This window comes from Pseudophryne corroboree, chromosome 11, assembly GCF_028390025.1.
Source record: "Pseudophryne corroboree isolate aPseCor3 chromosome 11, aPseCor3.hap2, whole genome shotgun sequence".
NCBI classification, from domain to species: Eukaryota; Metazoa; Chordata; class Amphibia; order Anura; family Myobatrachidae; genus Pseudophryne; species Pseudophryne corroboree.
In genome coordinates, this window is record NC_086454.1 from 168,208,005 (window position 1) to 168,228,068 (window position 20,064).

Consider the following 20,064-nt stretch of genomic DNA (forward strand, 5'->3'; position numbering starts at 1 on the left):
TATACTGAGAGACAGGTTTATCTGTAATATAATTCCAATAAAATGTAACCTCTAAGAATCTTACACTGTGAGAAAAAATTTTACATGCCACCATATGAATGAGCTTTTATGGTGTACTGTTAACAATTCTGGACTCTGAAACCAATAATCTGTATATACAAATTGGTAGGTCCTAATGGTTTTATTTGTAAATACAATGTAGTACATATCTCTCTGAATGAATATTTCTGTATCTTGTAGAAATTAAGATCTTACACTCTGAGAGAAAGTTTTATATGTGTTATTAGAAGGGAGATTCCATGGTGTTATGGTTAGCACTCTGTACTCTGAATCCAGTAAATTGAGTTCAAATCTCGGTGGCACCAGGTGCATTTTAGTACCTTCAGTTTAAGTCCTTGATTGACAAAAACTTTTCTTTTTTATACATATAATACATTTTTTAAATCACTGATTATTGTAAATATGTACTAAAATCTAAAAAAAGGTAGTTATAGAAATGTTTGTAATTATATGAATTTTACTGTGTAATCCAAATAAGCATTGATGTTAATATATGTACAATAACTTCAATAAAATGTGTCTTCTAAGAATCTTTCATTTTAGAATTTTTTTTTTAGATGTTCCCTAATGAATGTGGTTTCTTGGTTTATTAGTAACCACTCCACTCTGATCTTTGAATACAGTGATCTGTATTTAAATCTTGGTAGGTCCTATTGGTTTTTTGTAAGTACCATTCAGTTCATATCTCTCTGAGAGTACATTCTTATAAAAATATTTAGATGCTCCCTAATGGATGAGGTTTCATGGTGTATTGGTAAACATTTTGGACTCTGAATCCATGATCTATATTTAAATCTTGGTAGGTTCTATTGGTTTTGTTGTAAGTACAATACAGTTAATATCTCTGAGAAAGAAAATATCTATAAATTGCATAAATTAAGAATCTTACACACTGAGAGACAGGTTTATCTGTCATTTAATTCCAATAAAATGTATCCACTAAGAATCTTATACTCTGACAATAAAATGTACATGCTACCATATGAATGAGGTTTCATTGTGTACTGTTAACAATTCTGGACTCTGAAACCTATAATCTGTATAAAAATTTAGTAGGTCCTAATGGCTTTTTTTGTAAATACAATGTAATACTTATCTCTATGATTATTATTCCTGTAACTTGTAGAAAATAAGATCTCACACTCTAAGAGAAAGTTGTATATGTGGTGTTAGAAGAGAGGTTCCATGGTGTAATGGTTAGCACTCTGGACTCTGAATCCAGCGATCCGAGTTCAAATCTCGGTGGGACCTGATATGTTTTAGTACCTTCAGTTTAAGTTCTTGATTGACAGAAAGTCTTCTTTTTCATACATATAATCATTTTTTTAAATCACTGATTTTTGTAAATATGTACAAAAAGCTAAAAAAGGTAGTTATAGAAAAGTATGTAATTATATGAATTTTACTATATAACCCAAATAAGCGTTGATGTAAATATATGTACAATAATTGCAATAAAATGTGTCTTCTAAGAATCTAACAATTTAGAAAAAAATGTTTAGCTCTCCCTCGTGAATGAGGTTTCTTGGTGTATTGGTAACCACTCTGATCTTTGAATCCAGTGATCTGTATTTAAATCTTGGTAGGTCCTATTGGTTTTTTGTAAGTACCATTCAGTTTATATTTCTCTGAGAGTACATTCTAATAAAAACTGTTTAAATGCTTCCTCATGAATGAGGTTTCCTGGTGTATTTGTAACCATTTTGGACTCTGAATCCATGATTTGTATTAACATCTTGGTAGGTCCTATTGTTTTTTTGTTAGTATTATGCAGTTCATATCTCTGAGAAAGAAAATATCTATAAATTGCATAAATTAAGAATCATATATACTGAGAGACAGGTTTATCTGTAATATAATTCCAATAAAATGTAACCTCTAAGAATCTTACACTGTGAGAAAATTTTTTACATGCCACCATATGAATGAGCTTTCATGGTGTACTGTTAACAATTCTGGACTCTGAAACCAATAATCTGTATATACAAATTGGTAGGTCCTAATGGTTTTATTTGTAAATACAATGTAGTACATATCTCTCTGAATGAATATTTCTGTATCTTGTAGAAATTAAGATCTTACACTCTGAGAGAAAGTTTTATATGTGTTATTAGAAGGGAGATTCCATGGTGTTATGGTTAGCACTCTGTACTCTGAATCCAGTAAATTGATTTCAAATCTCGGTGGCACCAGGTGCATTTTAGTACCTTCAGTTTAAGTCCTTGATTGATAAAAACTTTTCTTTTTTAAACATATAATACATTTTTTAAATCACTGATTATTGTAAATATGTATTAAAATCTAAAAAAAGGTAGTTATAGAAATGTTTGTAATTATATGAATTTTACTGTGTAATCCAAATAAGCATTGATGTTAATATATGTACAATAATTGCAATAAAATGTGTCTTCTAAGAATCTAACATTTTAGAAAAAAATGTTTAGATGTTCCCTAATGAATGTGGTTTCTTGGTGTATTGGTAACCACTCCACTCTGATCTTTGAATACAGTGATATGTATTTAAATCTTGGTAGGTCCTATTGGTTTTTTGTAAGTACCATTCAGTTCATATCTCTCTGAGAGTACATTCTTATAAAAATATTTAGATGCTCCCTAATGGATGAGGTTTCATGGTGTATTGATAAACATTTTGGACTCTGAATCCATGATCTATATTTACATCTTGGTAGGTTCTATTGGTTTTGTTGTAAGTACAATACAGTTAATATCTCTGAGAAAGAAAATATCTATAAATTGCATAAATTAAGAATCTTACACACCGAGAGACAGGTTTATCTGTCATTTAATTCCAATAAAATGTATCCACTAAGAATCTTATACTCTGACAAAAAAATGTACATGCTACCATATGAATGAGGTTTAATTGTGTTCTGTTAACAATTCTGGACTCTGAAACCTATAATCTGTATAAAAATTTGGTAGGTCCTAATGGCTTTTTTTTGTAAATACAATGTAATACTTATCTCTCTGATTATTATTCCTGTAACTTGTAGAAAATAAGATCTCACACTCTAAGAGAAAGTTGTATATGTGGTGTTAGAAGAGAGGTTCCATGGTGTAATGGTTAGCACTCTGGACTCTGAATCCAGCAATCCGAGTTCAAATCTCGGTGGGACCTGATATGTTTTAGTACCTTCAGTTTAAGTTCTTGATTGACAGAAAGTCTTCTTTTTCATACATATAATCATTTTTTTAAATCACTGATTTTTGTAAATATGTACAAAAAGCTAAAAAAGGTAGTTATAGAAAAGTATGTAATTATATGAATTTTACTATATAACCCAAATAAGCGTTGATGTAAATATATGTACAATAATTGCAATAAAATGTGTCTTCTAAGAATCTAACAATTTAGAAAAAAATGTTTAGCTCTCCCTCGTGAATGAGGTTTCTTGGTGTATTGGTAACCACTCTGATCTTTGAATCCAGTGATCTGTATTTAAATCTTGGTAGGTCCTATTGGTTTTTTGTAAGTACCATTCAGTTTATATTTCTCTGAGAGTACATTCTAATAAAAACTGTTTAAATGCTTCCTCATGAATGAGGTTTCCTGGTGTATTTGTAACCATTTTGGACTCTGAATCCATGATTTGTATTAACATCTTGGTAGGTCCTATTGTTTTTTTGTTAGTATTATGCAGTTCATATCTCTGAGAAAGAAAATATCTATAAATTGCATAAATTAAGAATCATATATACTGAGAGACAGGTTTATCTGTAATATAATTCCAATAAAATGTAACCTCTAAGAATCTTACACTGTGAGAAAATTTTTTACATGCCACCATATGAATGAGCTTTCATGGTGTACTGTTAACAATTCTGGACTCTGAAACCAATAATCTGTATATACAAATTGGTAGGTCCTAATGGTTTTATTTGTAAATACAATGTAGTACATATCTCTCTGAATGAATATTTCTGTATCTTGTAGAAATTAAGATCTTACACTCTGAGAGAAAGTTTTATATGTGTTATTAGAAGGGAGATTCCATGGTGTTATGGTTAGCACTCTGTACTCTGAATCCAGTAAATTGAGTTCAAATCTCGGTGGCACCAGGTGCATTTTAGTGCCTTCAGTTTAAGTCCTTGATTGACAAAAACTTTTCTTTTTTATACATATAATACATTTTTTAAATCACTGATTATTGTAAATATGTACTAAAATCTAAAAAAATGTAGTTATAGAAATGTTTGTAATTATATGAATTTTACTGTGTAATCCAAATAAGCATTGATGTTAATATATGTACAATAACTTCAATAAAATGTGTCTTCTAAGAATCTAACATTTTAGAATTTTTTTTTTAGATGTTCCCTAATGAATGTGGTTTCTTGGTTTATTAGTAACCACTCCACTCTGATCTTTGAATACAGTGATCTGTATTTAAATCTTGGTAGGTCCTATTGGTTTTTTGTAAGTACCATTCAGTTCATATCTCTCTGAGAGTACATTCTTATAAAAATATTTAGATGCTCCCTAATGGATGAAGTTTCATGGTGTATTGGTAAACATTTTGGACTCTGAATCCATGATCTATATTTAAATCTTGGTAGGTTCTATTGGTTTTGTTGTAAGTACAATACAGTTAATATCTCTGAGAAAGAAAATATCTATAAATTGCATAAATTAAGAATCTTACACACTGAGAGACAGGTTTATCTGTCATTTAATTCCAATAAAATGTATCCACTAAGAATCTTATACTCTGACAATAAAATGTACATGCTACCATATGAATGAGGTTTCATTGTGTACTGTTAACAATTCTGGACTCTGAAACCTATAATCTGTATAAAAATTTAGTAGGTCCTAATGGCTTTTTTTGTAAATACAATGTAATACTTATCTCTATGATTATTATTCCTGTAACTTGTAGAAAATAAGATCTCACACTCTAAGAGAAAGTTGTATATGTGGTGTTAGAAGAGAGGTTCCATGGTGTAATGGTTAGCACTCTGGCCTCTGAATCCAGCGATCCGAGTTCAAATCTTGGTGGGACCTGATATGTTTTAGTACCTTCAGTTTAAGTTCTTGATTGACAGAAAGTCTTCTTTTTCATACATATAATCATTTTTTTAAATCACTGATTTTTGTAAATATGTACAAAAAGCTAAAAAAGGTAGTTATAGAAAAGTATGTAATTATATGAATTTTACTATATAACCCAAATAAGCGTTGATGTAAATATATGTACAATAATTGCAATAAAATGTGTCTTCTAAGAATCTAACAATTTAGAAAAAAATGTTTAGCTCTCCCTCGTGAATGAGGTTTCTTGGTGTATTGGTAACCACTCTGATCTTTGAATCCAGTGATCTGTATTTAAATCTTGGTAGGTCCTATTGGTTTTTTGTAAGTACCATTCAGTTTATATTTCTCTGAGAGTACATTCTAATAAAAACTGTTTAAATGCTTCCTCATGAATGAGGTTTCCTGGTGTATTTGTAACCATTTTGGACTCTGAATCCATGATTTGTATTTACATCTTGGTAGGTCCTATTGTTTTTTTGTAAGTATTATGCAGTTCATATCTCTGAGAAAGAAAATATCTATAAATTGCATAAATTAAGAATCATACACACTGAGAGACAGGTTTATCTGTAATATAATTCCAATAAAATGTAACCTCTAAGAATCTTACACTGTGAGAAAAAATTTTACATGCCACCATATGAATGAGCTTTCATGGTGTACTGTTAACAATTCTGGACTCTGAAACCAATAATCTGTATATACAAATTGGTAGGTCCTAATGGTTTTATTTGTAAATACAATGTAGTACATATCTCTCTGAATGAATATTTCTGTATCTTGTAGAAATTAAGATCTTACACTCTGAGAGAAAGTTTTATATGTGTTATTAGAAGGGATATTCCATGGTGTTATGGTTAGCACTCTGTACTCTGAATCCAGTAAATTGAGTTCAAATCTCGGTGGCACCAGGTGCATTTTAGTACCTTCAGTTTAAGTCCTTGATTGATAAAAACTTTTCTTTTTTATACATATAATACATTTTTTAAATCACTGATTATTGTAAATATGTATTAAAATCTAAAAAAAGGTAGTTATAGAAATGTTTGTAATTATATGAATTTTACTGTGTAATCCAAATAAGCATTGATGTTAATATATGTACAATAATTGCAATAAAATGTGTCTTCTATGAATCTAACATTTTAGAAAAAGATGTTTAGATGTTCCCTAATGAATGTGGTTTCTTGGTGTATTGGTAACCACTCCACTCTGATCTTTGAATACAGTGATATGTATTTAAATCTTGGTAGGTCCTATTGGTTTTTTGTAAGTACCATTCAGTTCATATCTCTCTGAGAGTACATTCTTATAAAAATATTTAGATGCTCCCTAATGGATGAGGTTTCATGGTGTATTGATAAACATTTTGGACTCTGAATCCATGATCTATATTTACATCTTGGTAGGTTCTATTGGTTTTGTTGTAAGTACAATACAGTTAATATCTCTGAGAAAGAAAATATCTATAAATTGCATAAATTAAGAATCTTACACACTGAGAGACAGGTTTATGTGTCATTTAATTCCAATAAAATGTATCCACTAAGAATCTTATACTCTGACAATAAAATGTACATGCTACCATATGAATGAGGTTTCATTGTGTACTGTTAACAATTCTGGACTCTGAAACCTATAATCTGTATAAAAATTTAGTAGGTCCTAATGGCTTTTTTTGTAAATACAATGTAATACTTATCTCTATGATTATTATTCCTGTAACTTGTAGAAAATAAGATCTCACACTCTAAGAGAAAGTTGTATATGTGGTGTTAGAAGAGAGGTTCCGAGTTCAAATCTCGGTGGGACCTGATATGTTTTAGTACCTTCAGTTTAAGTTCTTGATTGACAGAAAGTCTTCTTTTTCATACATATAATCATTTTTTTAAATCACTGATTTTTGTAAATATGTACAAAAAGCTAAAAAAGGTAGTTATAGAAAAGTATGTAATTATATGAATTTTACTATATAACCCAAATAAGCGTTGATGTAAATATATGTACAATAATTGCAATAAAATGTGTCTTCTAAGAATCTAACAATTTAGAAAAAAATGTTTAGCTCTCCCTCGTGAATGAGGTTTCTTGGTGTATTGGTAACCACTCTGATCTTTGAATCCAGTGATCTGTATTTAAATCTTGGTAGGTCCTATTGGTTTTTTGTAAGTACCATTCAGTTTATATTTCTCTGAGAGTACATTCTAATAAAAACTGTTTAAATGCTTCCTCATGAATGAGGTTTCCTGGTGTATTTGTAACCATTTTGGACTCTGTATTAACATCTTGGTAGGTCCTATTGTTTTTTTGTTAGTATTATGCAGTTCATATCTCTGAGAAAGAAAATATCTATAAATTGCATAAATTAAGAATCATATATACTGAGAGACAGGTTTATCTGTAATATAATTCCAATAAAATGTAACCTCTAAGAATCTTACACTGTGAGAAATTTTTTTACATGCCACCATATGAATGAGCTTTCATGGTGTACTGTTAACAATTCTGGACTCTGAAACCAATAATCTGTATATACAAATTGGTAGGTCCTAATGGTTTTATTTGTAAATACAATGTAGTACATATCTCTCTGAATGAATATTTCTGTATCTTGTAGAAATTAAGATCTTACACTCTGAGAGAAAGTTTTATATGTGTTATTAGAAGGGAGATTCCATGGTGTTATGGTTAGCACTCTGTACTCTGAATCCAGTAAATTGAGTTCAAATCTCGGTGGCACCAGGTGCATTTTAGTACCTTCAGTTTAAGTCCTTGATTGACAAAAACTTTTCTTTTTTATACATATAATACATTTTTTAAATCACTGATTATTGTAAATATGTACTAAAATCTAAAAAAATGTAGTTATAGAAATGTTTGTAATTATATGAATTTTACTGTGTAATCCAAATAAGCATTGATGTTAATATATGTACAATAACTTCAATAAAATGTGTCTTCTAAGAATCTAACATTTTAGAATTTTTTTTTTAGATGTTCCCTAATGAATGTGGTTTCTTGGTTTATTAGTAACCACTCCACTCTGATCTTTGAATACAGTGATCTGTATTTAAATCTTGGTAGGTCCTATTGGTTTTTTGTAAGTACCATTCAGTTCATATCTCTCTGAGAGTACATTCTTATAAAAATATTTAGATGCTCCCTAATGGATGAGGTTTCATGGTGTATTGGTAAACATTTTGGACTCTGAATCCATGATCTATATTTAAATCTTGGTAGGTTCTATTGGTTTTGTTGTAAGTACAATACAGTTAATATCTCTGAGAAAGAAAATATCTATAAATTGCATAAATTAAGAATCTTACACACTGAGAGACAGGTTTATCTGTCATTTAATTCCAATAAAATGTATCCACTAAGAATCTTATACTCTGACAATAAAATGTACATGCTACCATATGAATGAGGTTTCATTGTGTACTGTTAACAATTCTGGACTCTGAAACCTATAATCTGTATAAAAATTTAGTAGGTCCTAATGGCTTTTTTTGTAAATACAATGTAATACTTATCTCTATGATTATTATTCCTGTAACTTGTAGAAAATAAGATCTCACACTCTAAGAGAAAGTTGTATATGTGGTGTTAGAAGAGAGGTCCCATGGTGTAATGGTTAGCACTCTTGACTCTGAATCCAGCGATCCGAGTTCAAATCTTGGTGGGACCTGATATGTTTTAGTACCTTCAGTTTAAGTTCTTGATTGACAGAAAGTCTTCTTTTTCATACATATAATCATTTTTTTAAATCACTGATTTTTGTAAATATGTACGAAAAGCTAAAAAAGGTAGTTATAGAAAAGTATGTAATTATATGAATTTTACTATATAACCCAAATAAGCGTTGATGTAAATATATGTACAATAATTGCAATAAAATGTGTCTTCTAAGAATCTAACAATTTAGAAAAAATGTTTAGCTCTCCCTCGTGAATGAGGTTTCTTGGTGTATTGGTAACCACTCTGATCTTTGAATCCAGTGATCTGTATTTAAATCTTGGTAGGTCCTATTGGTTTTTTGTAAGTACCATTCAGTTTATATTTCTCTGAGAGTACATTCTAATAAAAACTGTTTAAATGCTTCCTCATGAATGAGGTTTCCTGGTGTATTTGTAACCATTTTGGACTCTGAATCCATGATTTGTATTTACATCTTGGTAGGTCCTATTGTTTTTTTGTAAGTATTATGCAGTTCATATCTCTGAGAAAGAAAATATCTATAAATTGCATAAATTAAGAATCATACACACTGAGAGACAGGTTTATCTGTAATATAATTCCAATAAAATGTAACCTCTAAGAATCTTACACTGTGAGAAAAATTTTTACATGCCACCATATGAATGAGCTTTCATGGTGTACTGTTAACAATTCTGGACTCTGAAACCAATAATCTGTATATACAAATTGGTAGGTCCTAATGGTTTTATTTGTAAATACAATGTAGTACATATCTCTCTGAATGAATATTTCTGTATCTTGTAGAAATTAAGATCTTACACTCTGAGAGAAAGTTTTATATGTGTTATTAGAAGGGAGATTCCATGGTGTTATGGTTAGCACTCTGTACTCTGAATCCAGTAAATTGAGTTCAAATCTCGGTGGGAACAGGTGCATTTTAGTACCTTCAGTTTAAGTCCTTGATTGATAAAAACTTTTCTTTTTTATACATATAATACATTTTTTAAATCACTGATTATTGTAAATATGTATTCAAATATAAAAAAAGGTAGTTATAGAAATGTTTGTAATTATATGAATTTTACTGTGTAATCCAAATAAGCATTGATGTTAATATATGTACAATAATTGCAATAAAATGTGTCTTCTAAGAATCTAACATTTTAGAAAAAAATGTTTAGATGTTCCCTAATGAATGTGGTTTCTTGGTGTATTGGTAACCACTCCACTCTGATCTTTGAATACAGTGATATGTATTTAAATCTTGGTAGGTCCTATTGGTTTTTTGTAAGTACCATTCAGTTCATATCTCTCTGAGAGTACATTCTTATAAAAATATTTAGATGCTCCCTAATGGATGAGGTTTCATGGTGTATTGGTAAACATTTTGGACTCTGAATCCATGATCTATATTTAAATCTTGGTAGGTTCTATTGGTTTTGTTGTAAGTACAATACAGTTAATATCTCTGAGAAAGAAAATATCTATAAATTGCATAAATTAAGAATCTTACACACTGAGAGACAGGTTTATCTGTCATTTAATTCCAATAAAATGTATCCACTAAGAATCTTATACTCTGACAATAAAATGTACATGCTACCATATGAATGAGGTTTCATTGTGTACTGTTAACAATTCTGGACTCTGAAACCTATAATCTGTATAAAAATTTAGTAGGTCCTAATGGCTTTTTTTGTAAATACAATGTAATACTTATCTCTATGATTATTATTCCTGTAACTTGTAGAAAATAAGATCTCACACTCTAAGAGAAAGTTGTATATGTGGTGTTAGAAGAGAGGTTCCATGGTGTAATGGTTAGCACTCTGGACTCTGAATCCAGCGATCCGAGTTCAAATCTCGGTGGGACCTGATATGTTTTAGTACCTTCAGTTTAAGTTCTTGATTGACAGAAAGTCTTCTTTTTCATACATATAATCATTTTTTTAAATCACTGATTTTTGTAAATATGTACAAAAAGCTAAAAAAGGTAGTTATAGAAAAGTATGTAATTATATGAATTTTACTATATAACCCAAATAAGCGTTGATGTAAATATATGTACAATAATTGCAATAAAATGTGTCTTCTAAGAATCTAACAATTTAGAAAAAAATGTTTAGCTCTCCCTCGTGAATGAGGTTTCTTGGTGTATTGGTAACCACTCTGATCTTTGAATCCAGTGATCTGTATTTAAATCTTGGTAGGTCCTATTGGTTTTTTGTAAGTACCATTCAGTTTATATTTCTCTGAGAGTACATTCTAATAAAAACTGTTTAAATGCTTCCTCATGAATGAGGTTTCCTGGTGTATTTGTAACCATTTTGGACTCTGAATCCATGATTTGTATTAACATCTTGGTAGGTCCTATTGTTTTTTTGTTAGTATTATGCAGTTCATATCTCTGAGAAAGAAAATATCTATAAATTGCATAAATTAAGAATCATATATACTGAGAGACAGGTTTATCTGTAATATAATTCCAATAAAATGTAACCTCTAAGAATCTTACACTGTGAGAAAAAATTTTACATGCCACCATATGAATGAGCTTTCATGGTGTACTGTTAACAATTCTGGACTCTGAAACCAATAATCTGTATATACAAATTGGTAGGTCCTAATGGTTTTATTTGTAAATACAATGTAGTACATATCTCTCTGAATGAATATTTCTGTATCTTGTAGAAATTAAGATCTTACACTCTGAGAGAAAGTTTTATATGTGTTATTAGAAGGGAGATTCCATGGTGTTATGGTTAGCACTCTGTACTCTGAATCCAGTAAATTGAGTTCAAATCTCGGTGGCACCAGGTGCATTTTAGTACCTTCAGTTTAAGTCCTTGATTGACAAAAACTTTTCTTTTTTATACATATAATACATTTTTTAAATCACTGATTATTGTAAATATGTACTAAAATCTAAAAAAATTTAGTTATAGAAATGTTTGTAATTATATGAATTTTACTGTGCAATCCAAATAAGCATTTATGTTAATATATGTACAATAACTTCAATAAAATGTGTTTTCTAAGAATCTAACATTTTAGAAAAAAATGTTTAGATGTTCCCTAATGAATGTGGTTTCTTGGTTTATTAGTAACCACTCCACTCTGATCTTTGAATACAGTGATCTGTATTTAAATCTTGGTAGGTCCTATTGGTTTTTTTGTAAGTACCATTCAGTTCATATCTCTCTGAGAGTACATTCTTATAAAAATATTTAGATGCTCCCTAATGGATGAGGTTTCATGGTGTATTGGTAAACATTTTGGACTCTGAATCCATGATCTATATTTAAATCTTGGTAGGTTCTATTGGTTTTGTTGTAAGTACAATACAGTTAATATCTCTGAGAAAGAAAATATCTATAAATTGCATAAATTAAGAATCTTACACACTGAGAGACAGGTTTATCTGTCATTTAATTCCAATAAAATGTATCCACTAAGAATCTTATACTCTGACAAAAAAATGTACTTGCTACCATATGAATGAGGTTTCATTGTGTACTGTTAACAATTCTGGACTCTTAAACCTATAATCTGTATAAAAATTTGGTAGGTCCTAATGGCTTTTTTTTTGTAAATACAATGTAATACTTATCTCTATTATTATTATTATGCCTGTAACTTGTAGAAAATAAGATCTCACACTCTAAGAGAAAGTTGTATATGTGGTGTTAGAATAGAGGTTCCATGGTGTAATGGTTAGCACTCTGGACTCTGAATCCAGCGATCCGAGTTCAAATCTCGGTGGGACCTGATGTGTTTTAGTACCTTCAGTTTAAGTTCTTGATTGACAGAAAGTCTTCTTTTTCATACATATAATCATTTTTTTAAATCACTGATTTTTGTAAATATGTACGAAAAGCTAAAAAAGGTAGTTATAGAAATGTATGTAATTATATGAATTGTACTATATAACCCAAATAAGCGTTGATGTAAATATATGTACAATTATTGCAATAAAATGTGTCTTCTAAGAATCTAACATTTTAGAAAAAAATGTTTAGCTCTCCCTCGTGAATGAGGTTTCTTGGTGTATTGGTAACCACTCTGATCTTTGAATCCAGTGATCTGTATTTAAATCTTGGTAGGTCCTATTGGTTTTTTGTAAGTACCGTTCAGTTTATATTTCTCTGAGAGTACATTCTAATAAAAACTGTTTAAATGCTTCCTCATGAATGAGGTTTCCTGGTGTATTTGTAACCATTTTGGACTCTGAATCCATGATTTGTATTTACATCTTGGTAGGTCCTATTGTTTTTTTGTAAGTATTATGCAGTTCATATCTCTGAGAAAGAAAATATCTATAAATTGCATAAATTAAGAATCATACACACTGAGAGACAGGTTTATCTGTAATATAATTCCAATAAAATGTAACCTCTAAGAATCTTACACTGTGAGAAATTTTTTTACATGCCACCATATGAATGAGCTTTCATGGTGTACTGTTAACAATTCTGGACTCTGAAACCAATAATCTGTATATACAAATTGGTAGGTCCTAATGGTTTTATTTGTAAATACAATGTAGTACATATCTCTCTGAATGAATATTTCTGTATCTTGTAGAAATTAAGATCTTACACTCTGAGAGAAAGTTTTATATGTGTTATTAGAAGGGAGATTCCATGGTGTTATGGTTAGCACTCTGTACTCTGAATCCAGTAAATTGAGTTCAAATCTCGGTGGGAACAGGTGCATTTTAGTACCTTCAGTTTAAGTCCTTGATTGATAAAAACTTTTCTTTTTTATACATATAATACATTTTTTAAATCACTGATTATTGTAAATATGTATTCAAATCTAAAAAAAGGTAGTTATAGAAATGTTTGTAATTATATGAATTTTACTGTGTAATCCAAATAAGCATTGATGTTAATATATGTACAATAATTGCAATAAAATGTGTCTTCTAAGAATCTAACATTTTAGAAAAAAATGTTTAGATGTTCCCTAATGAATGTGGTTTCTTGGTGTATTGGTAACCACTCCACTCTGATCTTTGAATACAGTGATCTGTATTTAAATCTTGGTAGGTCCTATTGGTTTTTTGTAAGTACCATTCAGTTCATATCTCTCTGAGAGTACATTCTTATAAAAATATTTAGATGCTCCCTAATGGATGAGGTTTCATGGTGTATTGATAAACATTTTGGACTCTGAATCCATGATCTATATTTAAATCTTGGTAGGTTCTATTGGTTTTGTTGTAAGTACAATACAGTTAATATCTCTGAGAAAGAAAATATCTATAAATTGCATAAATTAAGAATCTTACACACTGAGAGACAGGTTTATCTGTCATTTAATTCCAATAAAATGTATCCACTAAGAATCTTATACTCTGACAATAAAATGTACATGCTACCATATGAATGAGGTTTCATTGTGTACTGTTAACAATTCTGGACTCTGAAACCTATAATCTGTATAAAAATTTGGTAGGTCCTAATGGCTTTTTTTGTAAATACAATGTAATACTTATCTCTATGATTATTATTCCTGTAACTTGTAGAAAATAAGATCTCACACTCTAAGAGAAAGTTGTATATGTGGTGTTAGAAGAGAGGTTCCATGGTGTAATGGTTAGCACTCTGGACTTTGAATCCAGCGATCCGAGTTCAAATCTCGGTGGGACCTGATATGGTTTAGTACCTTCAGTTTAAGTTCTTGATTGACAGAAAGTCTTCTTTTTCATACATATAATCATTTTTTTAAATCACTGATTTTTGTAAATATGTACAAAAAGCTAAAAAAGGTAGTTATAGAAATGTATGTAATTATATGAATTTTACTATATAACCCAAATAAGCGTTGATGTAAATATATGTACAATAATTGCAATAAAATGTGTCTTCTAAGAATCTAACAATTAAGAAAAAAATGTTTAGGTCTCCCTCGTGAATGAGGTTTCTTGGTGTATTGGTAACCACTCTGATCTTTGAATCCAGTGATCTGTATTTAAATCTTGGTAGGTCCTATTGGTTTTTTGTAAGTACCGTTCAGTTTATATTTCTCTGAGAGTACATTCTAATAAAAACTGTTTAAATGCTTCCTCATGAATGAGGTTTCCTGGTGTATTTGTAACCATTTTGGACTCTGAATCCATGATTTGTATTCACATCTTGGTAGGTCCTATTGTTTTTTGTAAGTATTATGCAGTTCATATCTCTGAGAAAGAAAATATCTATAAATTGCATAAATTAAGAATCATACACACTGAGAGACAGGTTTATCGGTAATATAATTCCAATAAAATGTAACCTCTAAGAATCTTACACTGTGAGACATTTTTTTACATGCCACCATATGAATGAGCTTTCATGGTGTACTGTTAACAATTCTGGACTCTGAAACTAATAATCTGTATATACAAATTTGTAAGGTCCTAATGGTTTTATTTGTAAATACAATGTAGTACATATCTCTCTGAATGAATATTTCTGTATCTTGTAGAAATTAAGATCTTACACTCTGAGAGAAAGTTTTATATGTGATATGTGTTATTAGAAGGGAGATTCCATGGTGTTATGGTTTGCACTCTGTACTCTGAATCCAGTAAATTGAGTTCAAATCTCGGTGGGAACAGGTGCATTTTAGTACCTTCAGTTTAAGTCCTTGATTGACAAAAACTTTTCTTTTTTATACATATAACACATTTTTTAAATCACTGATTATTGTAAATATGTACTAAAATCTAAAAAAAGGTAGTTATAGAAATGTTTGTAATTATATGAATTTTACTGTGTAATCCAAATAAGCATTGATGTTAATATATGTACAATAACTTCAATAAAATGTGTCTTCTAAGAATCTAACATTTTAGAAAAAAATGTTTAGATGTTCCCTAATGAATGTGGTTTCTTGGTGTATTGGTAACCACTCCACTCTGATCTTTGAATACAGTGATCTGTATTTAAATCTTGGTAGGTCCTATTGGTTTTTTGTAAGTACCATTCAGTTCATATCTCTCTGAGAGTACATTCTTATAAAAATATTTAGATGCTCCCTAGTGGATGAGGTTTCATGGTGTATTGATAAACATTTTGGACTCTGAATCCATGATCTATATTTACATCTTGGTAGGTTCTATTGGTTTTGTTGTAAGTACAATACAGTTAATATCTCTGAGAAAGAAAATATCTATAAATTGCATAAATTAAGAATCTTACACACTGAGAGACAGGTTTATCTGTCATTTAATTCCAATAAAATGTATCCACTAAGAATCTTATACGTTGACAAAAAATGTACATGCTACCATATGAATGAGGTTTAATTGTGTACTGTTAACAATTCTGGACTCTGAAACCTATAATCTGTATAAAAATTTGGTAGGTCCTAATGGCTTTTTTTTGTAAATACAATGTAATACTTATCTCTCTGATTATTATTCCTGTAACTTGTAGAAAATAAGATCTCACACTCTAAGAGAAAGTTGTATATGTGGTGCTAGAAAAGAGGTTCCATGGTGTAATGGTTAGCACTCTGGACTCTGAATCCAGCGATCCGAGTTTAAATCTCGGTGGGACCTGATGTGTTTTAGTACCTTCAGTTTAAGTTCTTGATTGACAGAAAGTCTACTTTTTCATACATATAATCATTTTTTTAAATCACTGATTTTTGTAAATATCTACGAAAAGCTAAAAAAGGTAGTTATAGAAATGTATGTAATTATATGAATTGTACTATATAACCCAAATAAGCGTTGATGTAAATATATGTACAATTATTGCAATAAAATGTGTCTTCTAAGAATCTAACATTTTAGAAAAAAATGTTTAGCTCTCCCTCGTGAATGAGGTTTCTTGGTGTATTGGTAACCACTCTGATCTTTGAATCCAGTGATCTGTATTTAAATCTTGGTAGGTCCTATTGGTTTTTTGTAAGTACCGTTCAGTTTATATTTCTCTGAGAGTACATTCTAATAAAAACTGTTTAAATGCTTCCTCATGAATGAGGTTTCCTGGTGTATTTGTAACCATTTTGGACTCTGAATCCATGATTTGTATTAACATCTTGGTAGGTCCTATTGTTTTTTTGTTAGTATTATGCAGTTCATATCTCTGAGAAAGAAAATATCTATAAATTGCATAAATTAAGAATCATATATACTGAGAGACAGGTTTATCTGTAATATAATTCCAATAAAATGTAACCTCTAAGAATCTTACACTGTGAGAAAATTTTTTACATGCCACCATATGAATGAGCTTTCATGGTGTACTGTTAACAATTCTGGACTCTGAAACCATTAATCTGTATATACAAATTGGTAGGTCCTAATGGTTTTATTTGTAAATACAATGTAGTACATATCTCTCTGAATTAATATTTCTGTATCTTGTAGAAATTAAGATCTTACACTCTGAGAGAAAGTTTTATATGTGTTATTAGAAGGGAGATTCCATGGTGTTATGGTTAGCACTCTGTACTCTGAATCCAGTAAATTGAGTTCAAATCTCGGTGGCACCAGGTGCATTTTAGTACCTTCAGTTTAAGTCCTTGATTGACAAAAACTTTTCTTTTTTATACATATAATACATTTTTTAAATCACTGATTATTGTAAATATGTACTAAAATCTAAAAAAAGGTAGTTATAGAAATGTTTGTAATTATATGAATTTTACTGTGTAATCCAAATAAGCATTGATGTTAATATATGTACAATAACTTCAATAAAATGTGTCTTCTAAGAATCTAACATTTTAGAATTTTTTTTTTAGATGTTCCCTAATGAATGTGGTTTCTTGGTTTATTAGTAACCACTCCACTCTGATCTTTGAATACAGTGATCTGTATTTAAATCTTGGTAGGTCCTATTGGTTTTTTGTAAGTACCATTCAGTTCATATCTCTCTGAGAGTACATTCTTATAAAAATATTTAGATGCTCCCTAATGGATGAGGTTTCATGGTGTATTGGTAAACATTTTGGACTCTGAATCCATGATCTATATTTAAATCTTGGTAGGTTCTATTGGTTTTGTTGTAAGTACAATACAGTTAATATCTCTGAGAAAGAAAATATCTATAAATTGCATAAATTAAGAATCATATATACTGAGAGACAGGTTTATCTGTCATTTAATTACAATAAAATGTATCCGCTAAGAATCTTATACTCTGACAAAAAAATGTACTTGCTACCATATGAATGAGGTTTCATTGTGTACTGTTAACAATTCTGGACTCTGAAACTTATAATCTGTATCAAAATTTGGTAGGTCCTAATGGCTTTTTTTTGTAAATACAATGTAATACTTATCTCTATGATTATTATTCCTGTAACTTGTAGAAAATAAGATCTCACACTCTAAGAGAAAGTTGTATATGTGGTGTTAGAATAGAGGTTCCATGGTGTAATGGTTAGCACTCTGGACTCTGAATCCAGCGATCCGAGTTCAAATCTCGGTGGGACCTGATGTGTTTTAGTACCTTCAGTTTAAGTTCTTGATTGACAGAAAGTCTTCTTTTTCATACATATAATCATTTTTTTAAATCACTGATTTTTGTAAATATCTACGAAAAGCTAAAAAAGGTAGTTATAGAAATGTATGTAATTATATGAATTGTACTATATAACCCTAATAAGCGTTGATGTAAATATATGTACAATTATTGCAATAAAATGTGTCTTCTAAGAATCTAACATTTTAGAAAAAAATGTTTAGCTCTCCCTCGTGAATGAGGTTTCTTGGTGTATTGGTAACCACTCTGATCTTTGAATCCAGTGATCTGTATTTAAATCTTGGTAGGTCCTATTGGTTTTTTGTAAGTACCGTACAGTTTATATTTCTCTGAGAGTACATTCTAATAAAAACTGTTTAAATGCTTCCTCATGAATGAGGTTTCCTGGTGTATTTGTAACCATTTTGGACTCTGAATCCATGATTTGTATTAACATCTTGGTAGGTCCTATTGTTTTTTTGTTAGTATTATGCAGTTCATATCTCTGAGAAAGAAAATATCTATAAATTGCATAAATTAAGAATCATATATACTGAGAGACAGGTTTATCTGTAATATAATTCCAATAAAATGTAACCTCTAGGAATCTTACACTGTGAGAAAATTTTTTACATGCCACCATATGAATGATCTTTCATGGTGTACTGTTAACAATTCTGGACTCTGAAACCATTAATCTGTATATACAAATTGGTAGGTCCTAATGGTTTTATTTGTAAATACAATGTAGTACATATCTCTCTGAATGAATATTTCTGTATCTTGTAGAAATTAAGATCTTACACTCTGAGAGAAAGTTTTATATGTGTTATTAGAAGGGAGATTCCATGGTGTTATCGTTAGCACTCTGTACTCTGAATCCAGTAAATTGAGTTCAAATCTCGGTGGCACCAGGTGCATTTTAGTACCTTCAGTTTAAGTCCTTGATTGACAAAAACTTTTCTTTTTTATACATATAATACATTTTTTAAATCACTGATTATTGTAAATATGTACTAAAATCTAAAAAAAGGTAGTTATAGAAATGTTTGTAATTATATGAATTTTACTGTGTAATCCAAATAAGCATTGATGTTAATATATGTACAATAACTTCAATAAAATGTGTCTTCTAAGAATCTAACATTTTAGAATTTTTTTTTTAGATGTTCCTTAATGAATGTGGTTTCTTGGTTTATTAGTAACCACTCCACTCTGATCTTTGAATACAGTGATCTGTATTTAAATCTTGGTAGGTCCTATTGGTTTTTTTGTAAGTACCATTCAGTTCATATCTCTCTGAGAGTACATTCTTATAAAAATATTTAGATGCTCCCTAATGGATGAGGTTTCATGGTGTATTGGTAAACATTTTGGACTCTGAATCCATGATCTATATTTAAATCTTGGTAGGTTCTATTGGTTTTGTTGTAAGTACAATACAGTTAATATCTCTGAGAAAGAAAATATCTATAAATTGCATAAATTAAGAATCTTACACACTGAGAGACAGGTTTATCTGTCATTTAATTCCAATAAAATGTATCCGCTAAGAATCTTATACTCTGACAAAAAAATGTACTTGCTACCATATGAATGAGGTTTCATTGTGTACTGTTAACAATTCTGGACTCTGAAACCTATAATCTGTATAAAAATGTGGTAGGTCCTAATGGCTTTTTTTTATAAATACAATGTAATACTTATCTCTATGATTATTATTCCTGTAACTTGTAGAAAATAAGATCTCACACTCTAAGAGAAAGTTGTATATGTGGTGTTAGA

At 29.8% G+C, this 20,064-nt stretch overlaps 9 non-coding genes across 9 annotated transcripts; all 9 read left to right on the top strand.

Annotated features, from left to right (window-relative positions):
• Positions 1–1,239: 1,239 nt before the first annotated feature.
• TRNAQ-CUG (transfer RNA glutamine (anticodon CUG)) lies at positions 1,240–1,311 on the top strand. The gene has a single exon. It is a non-coding gene; the product is annotated as a tRNA-Gln (tRNA).
• Positions 1,312–3,127: 1,816 nt separating this feature from the next.
• TRNAQ-CUG (transfer RNA glutamine (anticodon CUG)) lies at positions 3,128–3,199 on the top strand. Its single transcript has one exon. It is a non-coding gene; the product is annotated as a tRNA-Gln (tRNA).
• A 1,815-nt stretch (positions 3,200–5,014) lies between these two features.
• Positions 5,015–5,086, top strand: TRNAQ-CUG (transfer RNA glutamine (anticodon CUG)). The gene has a single exon. It is a non-coding gene; the product is annotated as a tRNA-Gln (tRNA).
• Positions 5,087–8,732: 3,646 nt separating this feature from the next.
• TRNAQ-CUG (transfer RNA glutamine (anticodon CUG)) lies at positions 8,733–8,804 on the top strand. Its single transcript has one exon. It is a non-coding gene; the product is annotated as a tRNA-Gln (tRNA).
• Positions 8,805–10,618: 1,814 nt separating this feature from the next.
• TRNAQ-CUG (transfer RNA glutamine (anticodon CUG)) lies at positions 10,619–10,690 on the top strand. Its single transcript has one exon. It is a non-coding gene; the product is annotated as a tRNA-Gln (tRNA).
• A 1,821-nt stretch (positions 10,691–12,511) lies between these two features.
• TRNAQ-CUG (transfer RNA glutamine (anticodon CUG)) lies at positions 12,512–12,583 on the top strand. Its single transcript has one exon. It is a non-coding gene; the product is annotated as a tRNA-Gln (tRNA).
• Positions 12,584–14,398: 1,815 nt separating this feature from the next.
• TRNAQ-UUG (transfer RNA glutamine (anticodon UUG)) lies at positions 14,399–14,470 on the top strand. The gene has a single exon. It is a non-coding gene; the product is annotated as a tRNA-Gln (tRNA).
• Positions 14,471–16,292: 1,822 nt separating this feature from the next.
• On the top strand, positions 16,293–16,364 carry TRNAQ-CUG (transfer RNA glutamine (anticodon CUG)). The gene has a single exon. It is a non-coding gene; the product is annotated as a tRNA-Gln (tRNA).
• Positions 16,365–18,180: 1,816 nt separating this feature from the next.
• On the top strand, positions 18,181–18,252 carry TRNAQ-CUG (transfer RNA glutamine (anticodon CUG)). Its single transcript has one exon. It is a non-coding gene; the product is annotated as a tRNA-Gln (tRNA).
• Positions 18,253–20,064: the final 1,812 nt, after the last annotated feature.